Consider the following 20,902-nt stretch of genomic DNA (forward strand, 5'->3'; position numbering starts at 1 on the left):
AATCGAGTCTGAACTGTAATGGAGTCGCCTGGTACTACATAAAAATTGATTTATTTTTTAATAAACAACACTTTTTTTAAAAGTTTATGCTAAAGGTAAAAGAAATGCAACATGTAAAATTACCATTTAAACCCAAAATATGACCAAACATCGATTGTTTGACACTTTGGCTCAATTCTGAGGGCAGATTCAGATTCAGCGGGAAAAATTACATGGGAAAACATATATTTGGACAATTTTCGAATTTCGTTAGGGTGGTCCCATATGATTTACCCTTGAAAATTAGACTTTTTCAAATGACGATATCTTGAGTTTAAAGAAAAACACCCCTGAGATTTTTTTCAGCGTTTGTAGTGCTGGATGCCCTTGTGGCGGAGTCTGTGGACTCGCCCTTTGCGTCATTAGTCGTGGTCTCGTATTGACAATTTGATGTCCGGTGTAAATAAAGAGCCAGTCTGATTTTAACCTGTATGTAATCGGTCGTCTTTATTTCGATGCGCCCTCATTGCGATTATCCACACCTTAATTGCCACGTTCAAAAAACTGATTTTTGGAGGTTTGCTCAGATGCTTTCTATAAATATGGTCGTAGAAGCCGTAGATTACGACATAAACTTTTGGTGTCTTCGACAAAGTTGCATGGAATTTCCTAAAATATTCCTGAAAAGTTAGATTTCCAAATCTCCCTAATCGTGAACCACCATAATTTTCAACCAATCCAAAAGTTGCCCCTTTCTATTTGCAACAACTCTTCTGAAAACACCAAAGCTTCAAAGCTTCACCATTTTTCGGAAAAATCCATTTTCCACTTAATTTTGCGATCTGGACCACTGTGCAATGGCTCAGAGTGCTGATTTTTAATAAAGTAAAGGATTATTGTAATACCTCCACAGTGGCTTGAATTTTAGTTCAGCCAGTTTTATTACAGTAATGTTTTTCAATTCAATTCGATTTTATTTGTGCATAATCAAGTTACAGTTTGTTCATTTAAGTTCATAACAAAGTTACATTTATGTTATTCCTTTGATTTTACAATATTTTGACATATATGTAATGAATAGTGTACGGTTTTAAAGCCGGTTACAATGTTGAATATCAATGAATAACCATTTGAAAAACGTACACAAAAATCCCCACAATCATCGCCGAAGCCTGTCCACCAATCAAGCATCCAGCATTGTCTCCATTAGGCAGCAAATTCAGTGCATCGAAAGACCTCATCAGTCCATAGTGGCGAATTGCCAGCTCCTTTCTGCCGCTGGCAAAAACACGACACGCTTTGATCGATGAGCACTGCCTTTCGACGGCCAGATAGAACGAAAAGGATTCGCCGGATGACAAGCATTCGGTGAATTGCACCAATCCTTGTTGCTCAATAGAAATCCCAAATCTGTTCGTTTCCAGCTCACCAAAAGCTTCCGCCAGTTTGCGCTCGTAGTCAAGACTCGTTGCGTTACAGTTTTGGACGGACACCTCGACGTGGTTCGCGTCCCGGACGATGGTGGCCCGTACACAGCCTTTGATGGTGATGAACGTTTCTTTTAAGAACGCTTGCTCACTTTTCTCGTTTGAGCGAGTCTCGATGGTGATTGATTCCACGGTGCCGTCGTAAGAAACGTGCCCTCCGGGGTCCGTATCCAGTGGAGAAATCGTGCAGGCCCGGATTATCGCCAGGATGGCGGCCATCAGAGCAACGAGGGTTAACTTGGCCATGATTTGCTTTGTCAGGATTTCACTGGTTTGGCATTGACACAACGCTTGGAATGTACTTTTATACCATACCATTAAATGGATTGTTCAATGAGGCAAACTTCTCTCCTGAGTATTGCATTTTATTCATTTTCGAGATGGCACTACTGAATTTAGGGTAATCTTAATGTTGCAATGGTTTTACAGCGCCATATTATTAATATAGTCCAGACTGGATAATTGTTTTTTTTTTCGTTGCTTAATTTTTGGTCGCTGGTTGCAAAACATCCGGAGCAACATTTAAAAAGGGCGCATAAGAATATTGACAGCTGGAACTGTTTGGCATATTCCGAGACAACAGGAGGCCAGCTCATGGTTGACACTTTGAGTTTTGTGAAAAAGTTAATTAAATCCTTAGAATTGTAAAATTAGTTTAAACTGTCAAAATGCTTATTTGTTCTTTTCTCATGTTGCCCCAGAAATAATAAGAATTATCATTTGATGGTGTAACAGGCAGCCAGGCACTAAAATTTTTAATAATTTTATTTAAATTTTCATATTTTTTCCTGGGATTATCAGGGCTTCCGATAAGACTGACTTACAAAAATTGCCAAAAAATACTGCGCAGTAGGATGACAAGATAAAATGAAAATTTTGGAAAATCGTAAGAGACACCCCTTGGCTCGATTCTTTAGCTTCCAATCCAATACCCACAACAAGTGGGGAAATATACCCATTCTAATCAAACACCTATCTTCGTCATATGAAGAGTTTGATGCTCGATTAAAGCTCCAAAAATACTATTTAGGCTATAAACTTACCAGCAACAGCACCGCCTCAAGTAAGCACGCAAATGTATGCCACTTACTGGCCAAAAAGGTCAAATTTAATGCACTTTTGATCATAATTTCTATTTTGAGAGACCATTTTTCGTCATTTTGGTGGCACACACATCCACACGCAAGATGAGAGGTTAACTGCTTAACGAAAGTCGCCATCAATATCTTTTCACTTGCGCTAAATATTTCAAAGCGCTTAAGATATAAAATTGCTTCCAGCTACCTGCCGTTTTACGGCGATATGATGTATACGCCATTTTGGACATTTTTAATTTTATTGTACAGTCTGATAAAGATTCTTAAAAGCTACCTCCTGACGAAAGAATTTTTCAAAAAGCTGCTCTGGGGCCCATTTTATTAAGCAAACAAACAATGATGTATACGCCAATTTTACTCATCATGATGTATGTATACATTGAGAATTGATAGAAGTCAAATTCAATACTGTTTGAATGTTGATTTGAGGTTTTGGTACCAAATCAAGACTGGGAAATAATGTATTACATTATTTCGATTTAATTCTTAAGGGGACATCCATTAGGCGTCATCCATAAAGTACGTCACGTTCTGAGGGGGGGGGGGGTTGAGCAAGCGTGACATTGCGCGTTAAAAGCATAGGGAAATCGTGACAAAGGGGGGTGTAGTAAATTTTGGCTGATTTTAATGTGACGTACTTAATGGATGACACCTTATCCACACCCACGTAGACACTTTTTTGAAAATTCTGGACCTACCCACCTCCCTTACGGACAATTGTTCATGCAAAAATGTTTTTATGGAGCGTAGACAATCGCTAAGGGAACGTTCTTTTATTATGTAACGCAAAAAAATCGGATTTTTAAACCCCCTCCCTCCCCCTCGTAACAAAATTTCCATACAAATTTTAAAAAAAATTTATGGGGCGTAAAACGGCCTCCGACCCCCCCCCCCTCCCCCCAAATGCGTTACGTAATAAAAGAACGCTCCCTAGTACCCTCCCCCCTTAAAGTATCCACGTGGACAATGCATTCCCTTAATCCGCTCAGCTGTCAAAATAGCTGGCACAAAACATATAGCTTGCATTGATCGACCAATGTATACATACATCATTGGGAAGGAAAAGTAGTGATTTTTTAATGCTATTTTTACGGCCAAATGATGTTTGTGGTTTAAAATCGTAGAGAATAGGAAAAATCAAGAAATTTTGTAGGGGCCACATTTTTATTGTACTTTTTAACAGTTTCTACAGAGCAGACCTTAAATTAGTCATTTTAAATTGAAAAAATGAACAAAAACAGAAAATCGTGTCTACAGCAAAATCACCTCAATGCCGTATACATCATATCGCCGTAAAACGGCAGTACCGGCAATATGTTCTTTTGAACATTAGTTAGTCACTCACTTGAAATATAATCCCGAAACATGTAAATAATTAGCAAGCGCCATCAAAAAAACAAACGCGTCAAGTCTTTTGACGTTTGACTTTTGGCGACCCATTCCAATCGAAGGCTGAAGAAAACCGAGCGAGAAGCAAAGGCAAAGAAAGAACAAAGGGTGGCCACCAACACCACCAGCAGCGCCTGTTGGAGTGAGCCAGTGATGCCAGGAAATTTTCTCTATAAATGCTACTTTTTGTGAGTATTCGCTTAAAATTTCATCAAGTTTGGCAGCACTAAGCAAACCCAAAAGAGCGCTGGAAGAAAAAAAGAACTCAGCTGAAAATAGAAAAATGGGCGTGGCCCAATGCACTCGACTGATTAGAATGCATTTGGTATTTTTTTTAATGCTTGTAAAAAGGAATAGCATAACTTTTAATAAAAGTGAAAATAAACAGAAATGTTCACAAAAAGTTGCTCTACTCGTTGGTGTACTTGGTTTTAGTAAACTTCAAGGAACACTCCAGATTATCCAGCATCATTCAAACACGACCGATTATTAGGCTTAAAATGGGTATATTTCCCCTTCAATTTGTATCAGACTTGGAATATGCTGATAAAGTTTATCTCAGTCCCGGATAGTGGGTGGTGATAGTCCTCGCGCTGTGTTGCAACGTCTCATTTCAGAATGACAAATTACTTCAAAAGTTATACAATAAGACCAATTTTAGTTAAAATCCTGAAAAAAAACAACAAGTTTCATAATTTAAGAAACTATTGAGTGAGTGTGAGTGAAGATATGACAACAATGCCTAAAGTTATAGGCATATACATAAAAGTGACTTTAAAATATTTTTTTGTCCACATATATCGAAACATAACCAAACGTTGTACATTTTGGAATCCTGTGCATTTGTACTCGAATTACTTTCCAGTGTTTTATAATGTTAGTATGCCTGACAACGTTGTCACTTTTGTGAATTTATGGAAAAGATAAAAATAGCTTGTGAGCCCATCAGGTAGCACAGGAATTATTGAATTAGTTCAATTGCTTGAATTTAAAATTAAAAATAACATTTTTGCAGGATTTCTGCGATTTACAGATTTTCCTGTTTTTGGTAAAACTTTGCTGTTAAAAAATTATTCAATTACCTTCCACACTCTTAGAAAGACACACTGTACAACAAAAATTTCAAACGAAATTTCCTCTTTTTCAATATCCACCAAAGGCAATTGCCCCAACTACCATCACCAACAGTCCTCCAACCAGTAACGCTCTCTGTCCTGCAATCCCGGCTCCACTCCCCTTGGGCAGCAAATCCCGCGCATCGTACGACATTCCAAACGGCACCCCTAGGACCTTCCTTCCGCTGGCAATCACCTGACATGGTCCCGTCCCAATTCCCGCCGTCAAACACGCCTGTTGAATCCTCACGTCGAAGGAGAGCGTACCTCCGCCGATCCTGCACTCGGTAAACCGGATCAGCCCAACATCCCTCTCGGAGATCCCCAGCGAAGCGGTGTTCAGCCGCCCAAACGCGTCCGTGAGTTCCCGGGCGAAGTCGAACTGGGATCCGTAACAGCTTTCGACGGTTACCCCCACGTGGTCCGAGGTCCGGACGATGCTGGCCCGTACACAGCCCTTGATGAGGGCCGTTTCGTGGAGTTGCAATTTTTGGCTGCCGTTCAGGGGCTTCTTAATGGTAAGTGACACTATGGTTCCGTTGTACGACACTGGTTCACCGGAGTCTTTCTCATCTACAATGTTTGGGCAGGATTGGATTAGGACGGCCAGGATTGTTGCCATCAGGACGACGAGGAATAACTTGGCCATGATCACAATATAAACTGGTATGGAGGTGACGGTTTACATCGGGCGTTCTTTTATACCGCCGTTAATGCTGATGAATACTTGCAATACTCAGGGGGAAATGTTTACCAAGCCTATTAATGGTAAATATTACCCCTGAGTATTGCAAAACATCGACCAAAGAATGGTTCTGGTGGAATTTGTTCACCGAAACGTTACAAAGTAATGAAATAGGATTATTTCATCGCCGTAATTTAAAAAAAAAACAACCTTGTATGAGGTAATTTTGAGCCTATTTTGTTATAAGAATTATTTTACTTCCCTTTTTAAATTGGCCATACCCGCCTGACCAGGTTCGGGGAAGTAGCGATCAATAAAGTATCATGTTCACAATTGAACGTTCAAAAAATTCCGAGCTTCACTTGAATTTTGAATATTTAAATTGATGTAAGTGCGACAACTGGCCAAAGGGATTTCAGGTCAGAACGTGTTTGACACACGTTCAGGCCCGACTACCGCAAAAAATTGTAATTGTTACTCGGGACTAGAGGGTGACGATTCTCGAGATTTTGAATTTCCCGGGAATCGAGAGTTGAATTTGGACATTTCCCGGGAATTCCCGGGACCCGGGAGTTTTTTTAGTTTGCCAATAGTGCTAACAATTTAAAAGGGAAAGGTCATAAATTTGTTTCTTTTCAATGAATTCAGTTACAATTCATTCATACTTATTAAAAGAAACGTTTTTTTTTAATAGTCTCATTATTTCAAGGAACTATTTCAAGCTTTAGAATTTTTTTTTTGAATCTTCAAATACAAGATCGGGTTCTGAGTTTTTTGGGACTCAAAATTGTAGTTTAAAATGTTTACGAGTCTTAATTCGCACAGAGTGATTTTTAAAAGTTGCACAAGCTTGTTGCATGAACTTGTTATTAGATTTTTGTGAAGTAAAAAAAATGACAAATATATTATTTCCCAGTATTGGGATTTCTGCAATATGATACATAACAAATACATAACTAAAAATATTCATTGAAGAAATATTTACATCTATTAGGAAAACCTGATTGTTCACAATTGGCGGACCATAACAAAGATTAAGGCAATCTTTACAAATTGCCAGAGATTTTTCTTCCAAAATATATACTAACAAGCCTTACCCGAAAAACTTCGTCTTTTCCTTTTTTCGTTTGTTGACGTTTTTAGCTTTTTCCTTGTTCAGCCTCCTATGATCAATTTAGATTTTACGCAACTTTTTCCATACAATCTGCAGATTTTCCGGAATCGGTTCCAGAGTGGCCAAAGTGTCAGTTAGCGTAAGAACCTTCCTTGGGCTTATACGAACCCAACGCAACAAAGAGCGCCTCGATCCGACGCTCCGTATTGAACTGATTCGCGTTCGAACAAAACCGTCGAAATTTTTTATATATATATACTAATATTGAGGTTGATGCGAAACACCATATGACTAATTGACATCAGGAGAGAGGATATGGAAATTGAACTTTCTGCAAAGGGTTTTCCCTAATACAAATAAAAAGCTTTATAATTCATTTCTGGGATGTAACTGCTAAGTATGCTTTATAGTAAATTGTAGGGTTTGCATTTTTGGGCTCTTCTCAATTATAGTTATTGGAACATTCGACAAGTTAACATCCAATGTTTTAAACCATTTCGAATTTTCGAATGTTTTTCTGATTAGTTTATAAAATTTTGCTTCGATATTTATAAGTATAAAATTTCCCGGGACTCTCGACCAAATTTCCCGGGAATCGAGAGGTCCAAAAATGGTCGATTTCCCGGGAAATTTTTCCCGGGAATTCCCGCTCGTCACCCTCTACTCGGGACCTTGGCAACCAAAATCAACCAAACTTCGGGACAATGCACAGAATGGTCAACTAAACAAAACGTATTTGGCTCTACGCCACGTCAAAAAGCGACAAACGACAAGATAACACAACAACGTCGATTTGATACATTGATCATTTCGCAAAAAATGCATTTAGTTTAAAATCAAAATACAGTCAAGACTCGATTATTCGAAGGCCTTGTCAAAAGTTCACTTCGGATAATCAAATAAAATAAAAAAATAGTCGTCTTTTTTTTGCTGTCGGGCTTAAGTATAGCCCCCTAAACTACTTTAAAGTGATTTAGTAATTTTAAATCTAAAATGACGGTGATGAAATATTCAAAAAATGCATTTTGTAATCCAATAATCAACTATTTAGATTTGATTAAAAAGGTTGGTCGCAGAACTCGAATTGGACGCAAAAAAATAAAAAAATAAAAATATTCATAGCCTTCATCGAGCCAAAATTGATAAAGACTAATCAGTTCAGTTAAACAAAATCTACAACAAACTGAATCCTGCGCATCGAGTCGTCGCATAAAGCTATCGAAACGAAAAACGAAACGAAACTATTGGCACTACGCCCCCCGGGGCATGGCCTTCCTCTAACGTGGGATTTCTGCTCCAGCGCCTCTGACGAGACAGGAGAAACCGGGACCGACGTTTTACTTCACCATCCGATAGAAGCTCAGTGGATAAGGCGGGAATCGAACCCGCGTCTCATAGCATCATCGGGATCGGCAGCCGAAGCCGCTACCCCTGCGCCACGAGACCCAAGCTATCGTTGCTGTTCAATCCTTACCACGTAGATACCGTTTTGGAAAATTGACCTTTGCTAAAAATTGCCGCTGCAAAAAAAATTCTTTTTTTTATGAAATGTGGATGATCTCAATACCCCGCACTCTTGAAGCATCAGCGTGGTTTATGGATGGCCTTCTGCGGTTATTTGTTTTTTTTTAAATCTTAAAAAACACGTAGGAGAATTTAATATTAACGTCATACTTTTATAAAAAAAATCCTAAATAACAATTTAGTTTATATCAAGGTTATCATTCGGGAAAATTGATTTTTCGGTGAAGTAACCATTCGGGTATATGTAAATTCGGGAAAACGACAGTTCGGTAAAATGGCCAAGGCCATTCGGGTAAATGACATTCGGGGATATGGATTTTTCGGGAAAATGATTTTCGGGGATGTGGAATTTTCGGGGAAATGACTTTCAGGGATATGGGATTCGGGAATGTGGGATTCGGGGATAAGGGATAAAACCCATCAATATTTATACTTTTTTCAAATGTTTTTGGCTATTCTACAATAAGTTAGTTAGTTGTCTTTATTAACGAGCCTTTCAGCCATAGGCGCTGGTTCGGCTCGGATCTATTCTACAATAAGTCACGATTATCTTTTGATAATTTTATTATTTTCCTGCTTTTTTCCGGAAGTTTTACAAAATTTTAACATATTTACTGAGCAGGAACGGAATTATCTAGAAATTTAACTTTTCGCTATAGAGCAATTCTCTGAAAAAAGTTTTTTTTGTATGGACAATTGTCCACGAGGGGGGGGGGCGGGGGGGGGAGGGGTTGGGATTTCCAAAAAAGTGTCCACGTGGTTTGTGGATGGTCCCTGGTGAAGTTTTGATAAAGTGCACCGTTTTCAAGTTAAAGCCATTTTCAAGTAACTTTTTTGAAAATAGTCGCAGTTATTCATTTTTAAAATTAGTAAACATGGGCGCCCACTTTTGAAAAAAAATAATTAAAAAGCTGAGAAAACTCTTTATATTTTGCTTTTTTGAATTTTGTTGATACGACCCTTAGTTGCTGAGATATTGCCATGCAAAGGTTTAAAAACAGAAAAATTCCAACCCACCATTTTCTAATATCGATATCTCAGCAACTAATGGTCCGAATTTGAATGTTAAAAAAAGAGACATTCGTGAAATTTTCCGATCTTTTCGAAAACAATATTTTCAAAAATTATAAATCAAGACTAAAATTTCAAAAGGGCGTAATATTGAATGTTTGGCCCTTTCAAACTGTAAGTCTTGATTTAAAAATATCTATATATATATATATATAAAAAATCGACGGTTTTGTTCGAACGCGAATCAATTCAACACGGAACGTCGGATCGAGTTTCTCTTTGTTGCGTTGGGTTCGTATAGGGGCAGGGGAGCGGGGGCAGAATGGACCATGGGGCAGAATGGACCACCCTTGGTTTTGGGCCTTAGAATGGATTTAGACCAACCGTAAGGCAAGGGTCTTATAAAAGACGTCAAATAACATCACCACACCGAAAACGACGTTTGAATTCATTGTATTTTTCGAATTATGAGCAAAAATTTAAATTTATTGATAAAACTATGTAAATGTTGTTTATTTAGAGGTTCTTAAATAAGCGTTCTCGAAAGTTAAATTGTTTGAAAAAGTTTGTTAATAATGTTATCAGGAGCTATTACGAAGGTAATCAAACAACAACGGAACCTTCAAATCATTTAGAGGCTTGGTGGTGGAAGTGTTAAATTAAAATCCACTTGGGGGCAGAATGGACCACCCTTTTCCTGCCTTATAAAAACAATCAAAAGTTATGAAATTTTGGTTAAATGGATTATGTCGCTCCTGGTAGGTTCACAAATCACGTTTAATGCAACATTAGTTGATTTTTATTTGTTATGATACTTATTTGTAAAAATAGTGTCTTATTTCAACACATAAAAACTATTTTCAAAAATGTTTGTTTTGGTAAGTGACTTTTTTCATTAAAGTGGTCTAACTTTATGGAAACTATGTAAAAAAGGTCCCTTAAGTCATTTATAATCTCCCTTCAACGTTTTATTAGACAAAATGGCTTGTTTTCTAAGGTGGCCCATTCTGCCCCGCAGGATGGCCCATTCTGCCCCGCAGGATGGCCCATTCTGCCCCGCACCCTGGAAAAGCAGTCGAAAAACATTTTTTTAAATTGCATTAAAAATAGTTTTAAGCTAAAAAATTTCATCAACCAAGTATACAACATTGAAGCGAACATCCCAAAGCATAAGCCTATTACACTGAATTCATAAATTTGTATATTTTTCTATGGTTTTTTGCGCATTTTACTTAGGCGGGCCATTCTGCCCCCCTGCCCCTAAGTCCAAGGAAGGTTCTTACGCCAAAAAGTTACAACTTTGGCCACTCTGGAACCGATTCCGGAAAATCTGCAGATTGTATGGGAAAAGTTACGTAAAATCAAATTTTGATCACAGGAGGCTGAATAAGCAAAAAAGTTAAAAACGTCAACAAACGAAAAAAAAAGGCAGAACGAAGTTTGTCGGGTAAGGCTTGATTAAAATATTATTTTCAAAAATCGGAAAATTTCACGAATGTTTCATTTTTTTACATTAAAATTCGGACCATTAGTTGCTGAGATATCGACATTAGAAAATGGTGGGTTTTTTTCTGTTTTCAAACCTTTGCATGGCAAACTCCGGTGGAATCGCTGGCGGCGGTTGGACTCGCAATCCAAAGGTTCCTTGGAGTAGAAAGAGGTTTGGGTGCTCTCCCCATTCAAGCCTTCGGACTCCTAGGTTCGAGCAGAAACTTGCAATAGAGACCACAAAAGACCCGGGGGTCGTTAATGTGGATGGTTTGATTTTTTTGATTTGATGGCAATATCTCAGCAACTAAGGGTCGTATCATCCAAGTTCAAAAAAGCCAAATATAGAGAAGTTTCTCAGCCCCTCAAAAACTTTTTTTTTCAAAAGTGGGCAAACATGGACACTAATTAAAAAAAATATATGGGTCATTCCAGCTAAAGCGGAACAGCATTTGAAAATTACCATCTCCGATTCTGCTCAAATTTGGCAGAGCTGTTGAGACTATCAAAACATGCAAAAATCCCGAATTTCATCCAAATCGGACCACCCCCTCTATTTTTGTACCCTCCCAAAAAATCGACTTTTTGGCGATTTTTGAGCGAAACCCCTATTTTCAAACGACGATAACTCAGAAACCACAATTTTTAGAGAGTCGGTCTTAGACTCAATTTTGAAGGAAATTGGACGTAGAATCCATTTCCGTGATCAAAATTTGGATTAAGATATTTTTTCTGCCTGTATTGCGCAATTGAAAACTTTGAATGGCCGTATCTCAAAACAGCCCTATTTATTTTTTTAAATTTGACCTCACCATCATATTCCCCATCCAATTTTACATAAGAATCACTTATCGACAGAAAGGAATATGTTTCGTTCCAGAGATATCGAATTTTAAAGTTTTGAGTATTTGAAATTACCTAAATTAGCTACACTAGCATATGCTAGAAGCACTCAGTCGTGCTGATCAATAATTACTACCTGGTGTTCTGTAAGATGAATTATTTTTATAATTTTATACGATTTTGAGATAATCAATACCTTGAACAATCTATTGTTTGTTTAAGGAATATTTATTGGGTAATTTTGAATGCACTGTTTTGCCTGATCTCACTGTCATTGAACCATATCAGGTAAAATTTGAACTTTTAATATTTATTTGCAAATGCTGCAACGTTTTTACAACACAATTAAAAAAAACATTTTTTTTTTCGTTTTTCTTTACAAAAAAACAGTTTCAGTAAATGATTTTTGTATTTTTTTTAGGTGAGTTGCTCCATCCTGCATTTTTCGTGAGTCTTTTTGTAACATCTTAGGCTATCTTCACAAAAATTTTGAACGAAAAAAAATCGTGGGCTCACCTTCAAATTTGACTTTTAAACTTAAAAATCAAAAAATCTCATTAAAGTGGAATGTTTTTTTCTTTCAGTGTATTTTTTTCAAAAAGCCCGTCAAATTTCCTACAAGTTTGTCTTTGACAACTTTTTGATACGATGCAACGGCTTCGAGATACAGCAACATTTAAATTACGAAATACAAAAATATTTAAAACACTTGCGCCCTTCTCAAATGTCATTATCGAGTGTAACTGGCTTCATATACACAAAAATGGCTTATATATGCCTAGGATAACATGTCTACAAAGTTTCATTGAAATCGGAGTGGGTCGGGTACAACCGATTCCCTATTTGACATGGAATTGCTCTTGTGAAAACGCTGTTCGATTAATACTTATTCCTAGAATCCATCATCTAACTATGTTTTGTAATTTTGGTTTAAAATTATATTTAAATTAATTACAATATGCTATACAATAAGATCACACAAAATTAATCAATTTTCTAACACTTTTTTTTACATATTTTGATAAAATTGTTGAATTTTAGTGATGTTTCATAATTCTGGAAGGTATGAAATTGCTGGAGTGGAACTAAACCGAAAGCATTTTTGAGTTTTAAGAAAATATGCAAAATAGTTAACACTCACACACTCAAAAAACGTATTCCAAACAAAAACCCACATGTTCCAATCCGGCGCGAAGAACCAGTTTGGAGTGTTTTTTTTTCTTTTCGTGACTCTTCATGTAATTTGACCATGCTGCCACAAACACCACCACCACCATGCTTTAACCTGCTGCTGCCCAAATCTACCACATGCTGGTTTGGAATTCATGCATCGTTTTGCTCCAAAATAGGGGGTAGGTAGGTGGGAGGAGCGGTGAAGCAATTAAAATAGGGGAGTTAGTCAGTGGAACTCAAGGTCAGTGCGGCAGCGGTCAGCCGGCTTTTGCCGAAACGGAACAGAGCTTTGTGTGGATATGTTTACCCCTTCTTAAACGTGCTTTATTATTCGTGTATTTTTTTTTTTTTTTTTTTTTTTGGTAGTCAGCTCAGCTGCCCAATAGTTTACGCGCCAAGTTGGTTTATTTGATTTTAGTGATTGATTTTGCGAGAGTTAGCAAATTCGCTAGGAGGGAACGGCCGTCGCTGACTTGTTACGGTGTTCGCTTTGTAAGCGAATGGTCCTGGGTTCGATTCCCATCTGCTCCCAGCGAGAAAGTATAGGAAATATAAATCTTGAAACTCTGAACATGAACGAAAAATCAAAGTCGCTCGAGTCGGGATTCGATCCCCCGTCCTTTGGATCGGTAAGCAAAAATGCTAACCACTAGGCCATCGCGACTTGGTGAGCTATAACTGGAATTAGGAATACTGTTACATACTAGGGGAACTATACCCTTTCTCAGCCTATTTCTATTATCGGCCTATCAGCACTTTGATCATGAATTAAAGCTTTCATAAAGTGTTTTTGGCTGTTCCATAGTGATAAATACCTCAAATAAAAGTGAGCAAGCAACTCTCCATTGTTGAAACATCTGAAAATGTTGATTTTATAGCGGAAAACGGAAAAGTGATGAGAATTGGTCGAACGGCTTAGAGTGATTAAAATGGGTATATTTCCCCTACCAACTATATACGCGCTGGGTCCTTGTCCATTTGACAAGAGTTCAGAAGTTCTAAATAACGTTTTGAATCCGATTGATGCAAACGTTCTTCAGGGCGGGGCTTGCCGATAAAAGCTGAGGTACCTCGCGCTCGGCTAGTCAGCGTAGAAATAGGGGGATGGCGTCGCTATTTTTAGACCACCACGAGCCACTGTGCAAACTTATTCTGGGTAACCTGGAACCAGTTTCTGGAAACCCAGAGAACGACCCACTAGACAATTTTAATGAAAACCCATCATGTTGCATATCAATCAATATTCATGAAATTGAAATATATGACAATCGTTGGTGATGTCGTTGCTCTCCGACCTACCCTGGTCACTCCAGAACCGGTTGACGTTTGGGGACACTTCCGGAATATGCATATGCTTTCACTTTTTTTTTTCGTATGTCCATGGATTCCTTATGTCAAAAGAAGCAAATTTGCATTACTCGTTTTCCATACAAGTCTCCAAAAAAATTTGGGGGCTGGTCATACAAAATGGGTAGGGTAGCGTAGGCATCAATGAGATACTTTTGGTTTCAACTTTCAATGATTTTTGTATTTATTTTTTCACCATAATTTTATAATGCACTTTTTGTTGCATTTTCTTTCTATAAAAGTGTTCTAACATTGACTAAAATATGAGATCGATCCGACCTCTACAGCCAGAGTTATTCAACTGTCTCATTGTAGACGCACTTGGCAGGAACAATGAGACACTCTACGAAAATCAATACATTTCGAGCTTAACGGTGCACATCAACTAAAGCTTTTTGCACCGATGAATACTTCAGTCCCTTCAAACTGCACACTTCGATTCTCTTCATTCCTCCATATTTTCTCTTGCTTGAAGGATCTCTTCCTCGACGGTCCCTTGGATTCTATTTGCCTTAGAAATCTCTTCCGGTTGGAGGAGCGGTCGTGGCTGAATGGTTACGATGTTCGCTTTATAAGCGAATGGTTCTGGGTTCGATACCCATCTGCTCCCAACGAGAAAGTTCTGGACTCATTGAATTTGGAGAATTAATGAAAAACTTCAGCTCACGGCGGGGTTCGATCCCCTGTCCTTAGGATTGGCAAGCAAAAATGCTTTCCACTTTACCGTGGAGCATTAGTAGCTTTAGTAGGACTTAGACTGGTATAGTTGAATCCAAGAATCGGACAAAGAATCAAATTGAATGCAAGCTGAACATCAGAACTTAAACAAGATTGCATGCAAGATTGCAAGCGCAGTTGAAATTGAATCTAAAAATACCTCGCTATAAATAGCCTGGGCGACTGATAGAATTCATCCAATAAGAGATGAGAAGAATTGAAAGCTTTCCCATTAGAAATGAGAACACACGAAGAATTCGAACAACAATGCAACGGTCGTTACCACTCGCCTAGGGTGGCTCCTCAGACCATTCACCTTCCCAAAAACCGTCCAACTCCAAGCGAAACTTACTTGAGGATACCGTGGAGATTTTCCCTTAATACTCTTAAAAAAGTGGAGCATCAACACTTCCCGTCTTCCAATTCCCTTTCCTTGTCCCTGGTGCGCGGTGGAGATGGGAGCGGCCGGCAATGGACGGCTGCCATGGTGGTGAGAATCTGGTTCAGGTGGAATTGGTTCTATTCCCAATTATCGATTCCTAGGCAACTTGGGCTTAGACAATCATCACATCACATGGCGAAAATCCAGTCTGCAATCCGCTAAAATCACCGTCTCCTAGCGAAGCGAAGCGAAGCGAAGCCTTAGAAATCTCTTCCGGTTGTCAATAATTTTACATTCTCATGGCTTGCATAGACATTTTTCTTTGCGTAACGAAGCTTTGAAGGGTGTCTGACATTTGTTTGTTTTTGTTTGTTGAACGTTGCCATGTTTCCCTCCCATAGCTGGGTATCAAGAAAAAAGTATTTTCAATCGAGTCATCATTTTGCATCATTCTGTAAACTGATGCTTCTCTTCCTCGACGGTCCCTTGGATATTGACAACCGGAGGATCGACTGTATCTTTAAAACTACAGGAACTATCAATATAATTTTTTATTCAAAACATTTTACAACAAAGTTTGACTATTTTTAAAATCGGATTGTTGCAGGATTGGGTCTGCAAGTTTGACAATTTTGGAATAGAAAGATAAAAACTTCCTTGGTTGCTGTGCACCCTTAACATCATGGTTTTGTGTTGCATCATTGCAGGTGACTTGTCTTGGACATTCTAAAGTAATGTTGCCAACTTGTAACTTCAATTGACAGAAGTTTACCATAAAAAGTATTTATAAATTAAAAAAAACCCTTTTATTTATACCAAATAGCTTTATATATTTGGTTAAATGTATTTAAAACTCGATAAATGTGCCAAAAATGACTTCCAATGCATGTCTTGGAAAACAACTTTCTTTTCCATTTTTTTTTTTTTCATTCAGAACGAATAACGATTGGATATTATTCGATATTTAAGGGAAACATTTGTAAAAAAAATATTGGAAATGACTTAATGAATTTAGTTAAACAATAAAAAAATATTTACCGCAAAAAAACCTTCAAACTCAAGTTTCAATCTTTTTCAAACATTCAATCAATGTGATAAAATGAAACAGAATCATTACCTTACGCTGGCCCTAATCGTCAAAATTAGGCTTTATTTTTATGTAAGTTTTTCAATAACTTTGGTGTTGTTTTAAGATGGCTATTACCTCATAAAAATCATTGCATCTAACATTTATTTGGAATTTTTAATGGCTTAAATAACCGCTTCATTCTCAAATAGATTGAAATAGTGAAAGGAACCTTAAGAGCAATGCTTGCAAAGGGATCTATCACTGAATGGGACTGCTCGATATTCGGTCAGTGAACGTAAACACGAAGCAAAAACGAACGAAAAATGCCTCAAGCTCAAGCAGCCGCCCGAACGAGACAACGTGCTCTTTCTCTTTCTCTCGTTTTTGTCTCTCTCTTCCTAATGTATGCTGCGTGGTGACAGGAGTCATATGATTGCTATCATTGGAGAGATGATCGGAATCTCGGTAGAATGTCAAACGAACGCTCTCCAAGCGATTTTTCTCCTGGAGGGAAGTCAATGATTGTGTGAGTGACTTTGCGTAGCACTCATTCCTTTGTGTGTGAAACGAACAAAAGTAGAATGTAAAAATCAGGTTGTCGTGGTGAAGACGATTGGAGTGTTCTGTCAGCTATCACCAAAAAAGTCGAAATTTCGCAAGCCCTGCTTAAGAGTGCACAGCAACGAAGGAAGGTGTTGTCTTCTTATTCCAGAATTTTCAAACTTGCGGACCCAATCCAGCAACAACGTTGTAAATTGCTTTATGGACAGTACTTTGAGGGATGAATAAAAAACTATTTCGGTAGTACCCGTAGCTGTGAAGATACTAAAATGTCTGTAATAAAAATCTGGGTGCAAAAGCTCTCGTTGATGTGCACCGTTAAATTTAATGTAAGTTCTTAAGGAAGTATTGAGTGTATTTAAATTGAAAATTGTACAAAATAATTTTCAAGATTAAAAAAAAAATCAAAAGAATATGCTTTTCCCGACCTTTTCCCGATTTTTTTGCGAATTTCGGAGAATTCCCGACTTTTTCGATTTCCCGACTTGAGTGGCCACCCTGAGTAAAGACTTATAAAACCAACTTTGAAAGATTTATAAACTCCACTGTTGACACAGGTGAAGTAGTAACTGCTAATTTACAAAATATAATGTTTTCAAGCACCTCAATCAGCAGCGGTGAGGAACCATTTTTGCAAAGCTGCAATTTTTATAATTTAATAGAAACATGCATTCAAATCTAGTGTTAGGGTATGTACCAGTTTTTTCCAATAAAATACTCCAACTATAGCAGTGTTTTAGGCTCAAATGTGTATTCGGGATATTTGTTGCTGTATTGTCATAATAAATTATACGAAGAAAAAAAAAAATTCGGTCGTATTGGGGTTTCCAGCTTGGATTTTTGAGTTAGGGGAAATATACCCTTCCTAATCAAACACCTATCTTCGTCATCTGAAGAGTATTATGCTCGATTAAAACTATAAAAATACTATTTAGGCTATAAACTCACCAGCAACAGCACCGCCTCGAGTAAGCACGCAAATTTATGCCATTTACTGGCCAAAAAGATCAAATTGAATGCACTTTTGATCATAATTTCTATTTTGGGAGACCATTTCTCATCATTTTGGTGGCACACACATCCACACGCAAGATCAGAGGTTAACTGTTTAACGAAAGTCGCCATCAATATCCTTTCACTTGCGCTAACGATTTCAAAGCGCTTAAGATACAAAATTGCTTCCAACTACCGGCAACATGTTCTTTTGCACATTAGTTAGTCACTCACTTGAAAAATAATCCCGAAACATGTTAATAATTAGCAAGCGCCATCAAAAAAAAAAAAAACAAACGCGTCAAGTCTTTTGACGTTTAGATTTTGACTACCCATTCCAATCAAAGGCTGAAGAAAACCAAGCGAGAAGCGAAGGCAAAGAAAGAACAAAGGGTGGCCACCAACACCACAAGCAGCGCCTGTTGGAATGAGCCAGTGATGCCAGGAAATTTTCTCTATAAATGCTACTTTTCGTGAGTATTCGCTTAAAATTTCATCAAGTTTGGCAGCACTAAGCAAACCCAAAAGAGCGCTGGAAGAAAAAAGAACTAAGCTGAAAATTGGAAAATGGGCGTGGCCCAATGCGCTCGACTGTTTAAAGTGCATTTGGGAAATATTTTTTTTAAGTGCTCGTAAAAGGAATAGCATAACTTTTAATAAAAGTGAAAATAATCAGAAATGTTTTCAAAAGGTTGCTCTACTCATTGGTGTACTTGGTTATAGTAAATTTCAAGGAACACTCCAGATTATTCAGCATCATTCAAACACGACCGGCTTAAAATGGATATATTTCCCCTATCTTAAAGAATGATAGAAAGCTGACAGACACACGACGAGTCAAATGAAATCTTCAAAAAATCTTTTAAAAAGCAACTTTTTTTAAGAGCCCCCGAAGAAATATTTAGACAGACCCCTCCAAATATCGGGTAAGAGCCCTTCTTTCAAGGTGCCAAATGTGAGACTTGCCGATTATTTTTGTATCTTAAGTTATAGTTTTAAGAAACACACCGTGTAGGGATTCACTAAAATTCACTTAAAGGAAAAGTGTCTATAAAATCTGTTAAACTGCCTTACTCAAAACGTTCTCAGTCACAACTGGTAGTCCCAGATATTCCATACAAGTTCCAGGTCGAATCGAGTTGATACCTGGATGGAACACTTTTTTATTTGGGTTTAAAAATTGTGCTATTTTTTAATGAAGATGCTCCCTTTGGATTTTACCACTTGAGACGCTTCAGCCTTAATTTTGTTGCATTTTTTTAGATGCATTTTGAACGTTGAATTTATTTTTAAATTAGTTTAAGTTACATCTTTTTAAAGATTTTTGCTTTTCGCTGACCTAGAGTTAGCCCAGATGCTAGTTTTATACGTACAAACAACCCCTGAAAATTTCAGTTCCTTAGAGTAGAACCTATAAAGCAATTTGAAATACTAAACGGCTATTTCACAAACAAAACAATTCCCTCTGCTTTCCAAGCTTTCAACGAGCCTTTTTATCGCTACAAAACGCTAATCACATCGATTTAGTGCTCCCGTAAAAGTGCAAACCTTGCAGGTTTATGCTTCCAGTCGAGCGCCGGTTTGCTCGTTGGTTGCCAACAGAGAGCCCTAGCCCCGGCACTTCTCGGAAAACCCTCCAACAATAACAACGCGAAAACAAAACCAAAATAATGTATGTATCATGTGTTCTGTGTATTCATTATAAAGCATAATAAATGCAGCTCGATATTTATACTCCCAATAAAAACACAAGGGGAAAAACAATTAGATTACTCACCGATTTGTTTCGTCCTTCTTTGCTGCCTCTTTCTTCAGGATTTTCTCCTCAGCAACTAATCCAAATTGGCTCGAATCCTGCTTATTTTTCGGTCACATTCCCTGCGTCAATTTATTACCCCCCCTTTCCCCCGGCGGGGAGACGACACCTTTTCCTCTTCCTCCCACCTCCTCCGACACTTCACTGTAACTGTTGTTTACCAATAATAATCACTTTTCACTGAGCTGTAAAAGGAGAAAAAAATTGTTGTAACATTTGCCTGCGATGACGAAATTCTGGCCACTGGCGGAACCTTCTCCCCCCGGAAGGCGTAACGCTAGCGTTCCCTTCAAGAATCTTTTTTTCTCAGCAACGCGCACACACACACAACAAAAACACACCAGCAGCTTGCTTGGATCGCCCGATTTTGACAGATTCTTCCGTGTGACCACGCCAAAAAACGCCCCACTCACGGGTTCCTTCGATTTTCAGCCAAAAAAAACTCCACTCTTTTTCCCCCCGGAATGACCGCAGCACGAGAAGACACAGCAGTACGTAACTGCTCGACCCGTCCCGCGACCTCCAACCGCCCCCTTCCGGTTGTCCTCACCCACCGCCTCTTCCGCCCGGGGACCAGCAGGCCAGGGCGAAAAACCGCACCGTCAAGCTGCTCTGCTCGTCAGAAGAAAAGACAAAAAAAAATCCTCCCCAAACTTGGCACCTTCTTTTCAGCCTCAAAACTCGCCCTTCCGCGGCCAACTCCAGTCGCTTCCGGTGGCCCGAATCCTGGCGCGCACGGCGATGCCACCCGTGGTCACGGTCCGCGGCGGTACACGGCCGAAAAGTGGATTTTTTCGCGACGGGAGAAAAATTTTCTTCGCGTTGTTGAAAATCTCGCGCACGCACACACGTTTTCTGCGGCGATGCCGCGGCGAGGTTCGTTCGTCTTGCACTGACGTTTTGCGGGAGCGGGGCCCGTGCAGCAAAAAGCCATGGCGTTTGACGCGACACGACAAAAATGGCGGCATGATGCAGTGGGGGGAAAGAGAGAGAGAAAAGGAGAGAAACGTGACGCGCGCGCCTTTGAGCGGAGTCGGGCGGAGAGAGAAAGAGCGATGGGGGATTTCGAGAGGAGCAGGGGTTGTTTGGCAAAAATAGAAGTTGGCCTGAGG

At 38.6% G+C, this 20,902-nt stretch overlaps 2 protein-coding genes across 3 annotated transcripts in view; one reads left to right on the plus strand and one right to left on the minus strand.

The window, feature by feature from the left end:
* Nucleotides 1–20,685, minus strand: part of LOC120429991 (uncharacterized) — a 38,629-nt gene extending 17,944 nt beyond the window's left edge. The window contains exons 1-2 of one of the 2 annotated variants that reach the window (XM_052707343.1): nt 20,452–20,685; nt 19,752–19,975 (exon numbers count right to left, since the gene is read on the minus strand). The gene's annotated coding sequence lies outside the window, so the exon portion shown is untranslated. Of the gene's footprint in view, nt 1–19,751 lie in introns of both variants that reach the window. The other variant, XM_052707342.1, reaches the window with a different exon arrangement.
* Nucleotides 1–20,902, plus strand: part of LOC120428233 (zinc finger protein 39-like) — a 487,119-nt gene that overhangs the window by 132,210 nt on the left and 334,007 nt on the right. The window lies entirely within an intron of this gene.

Source organism: Culex pipiens, chromosome 2 (genome assembly GCF_016801865.2).
Source record: "Culex pipiens pallens isolate TS chromosome 2, TS_CPP_V2, whole genome shotgun sequence".
Classification (NCBI taxonomy): domain Eukaryota; kingdom Metazoa; phylum Arthropoda; class Insecta; order Diptera; family Culicidae; genus Culex; species Culex pipiens.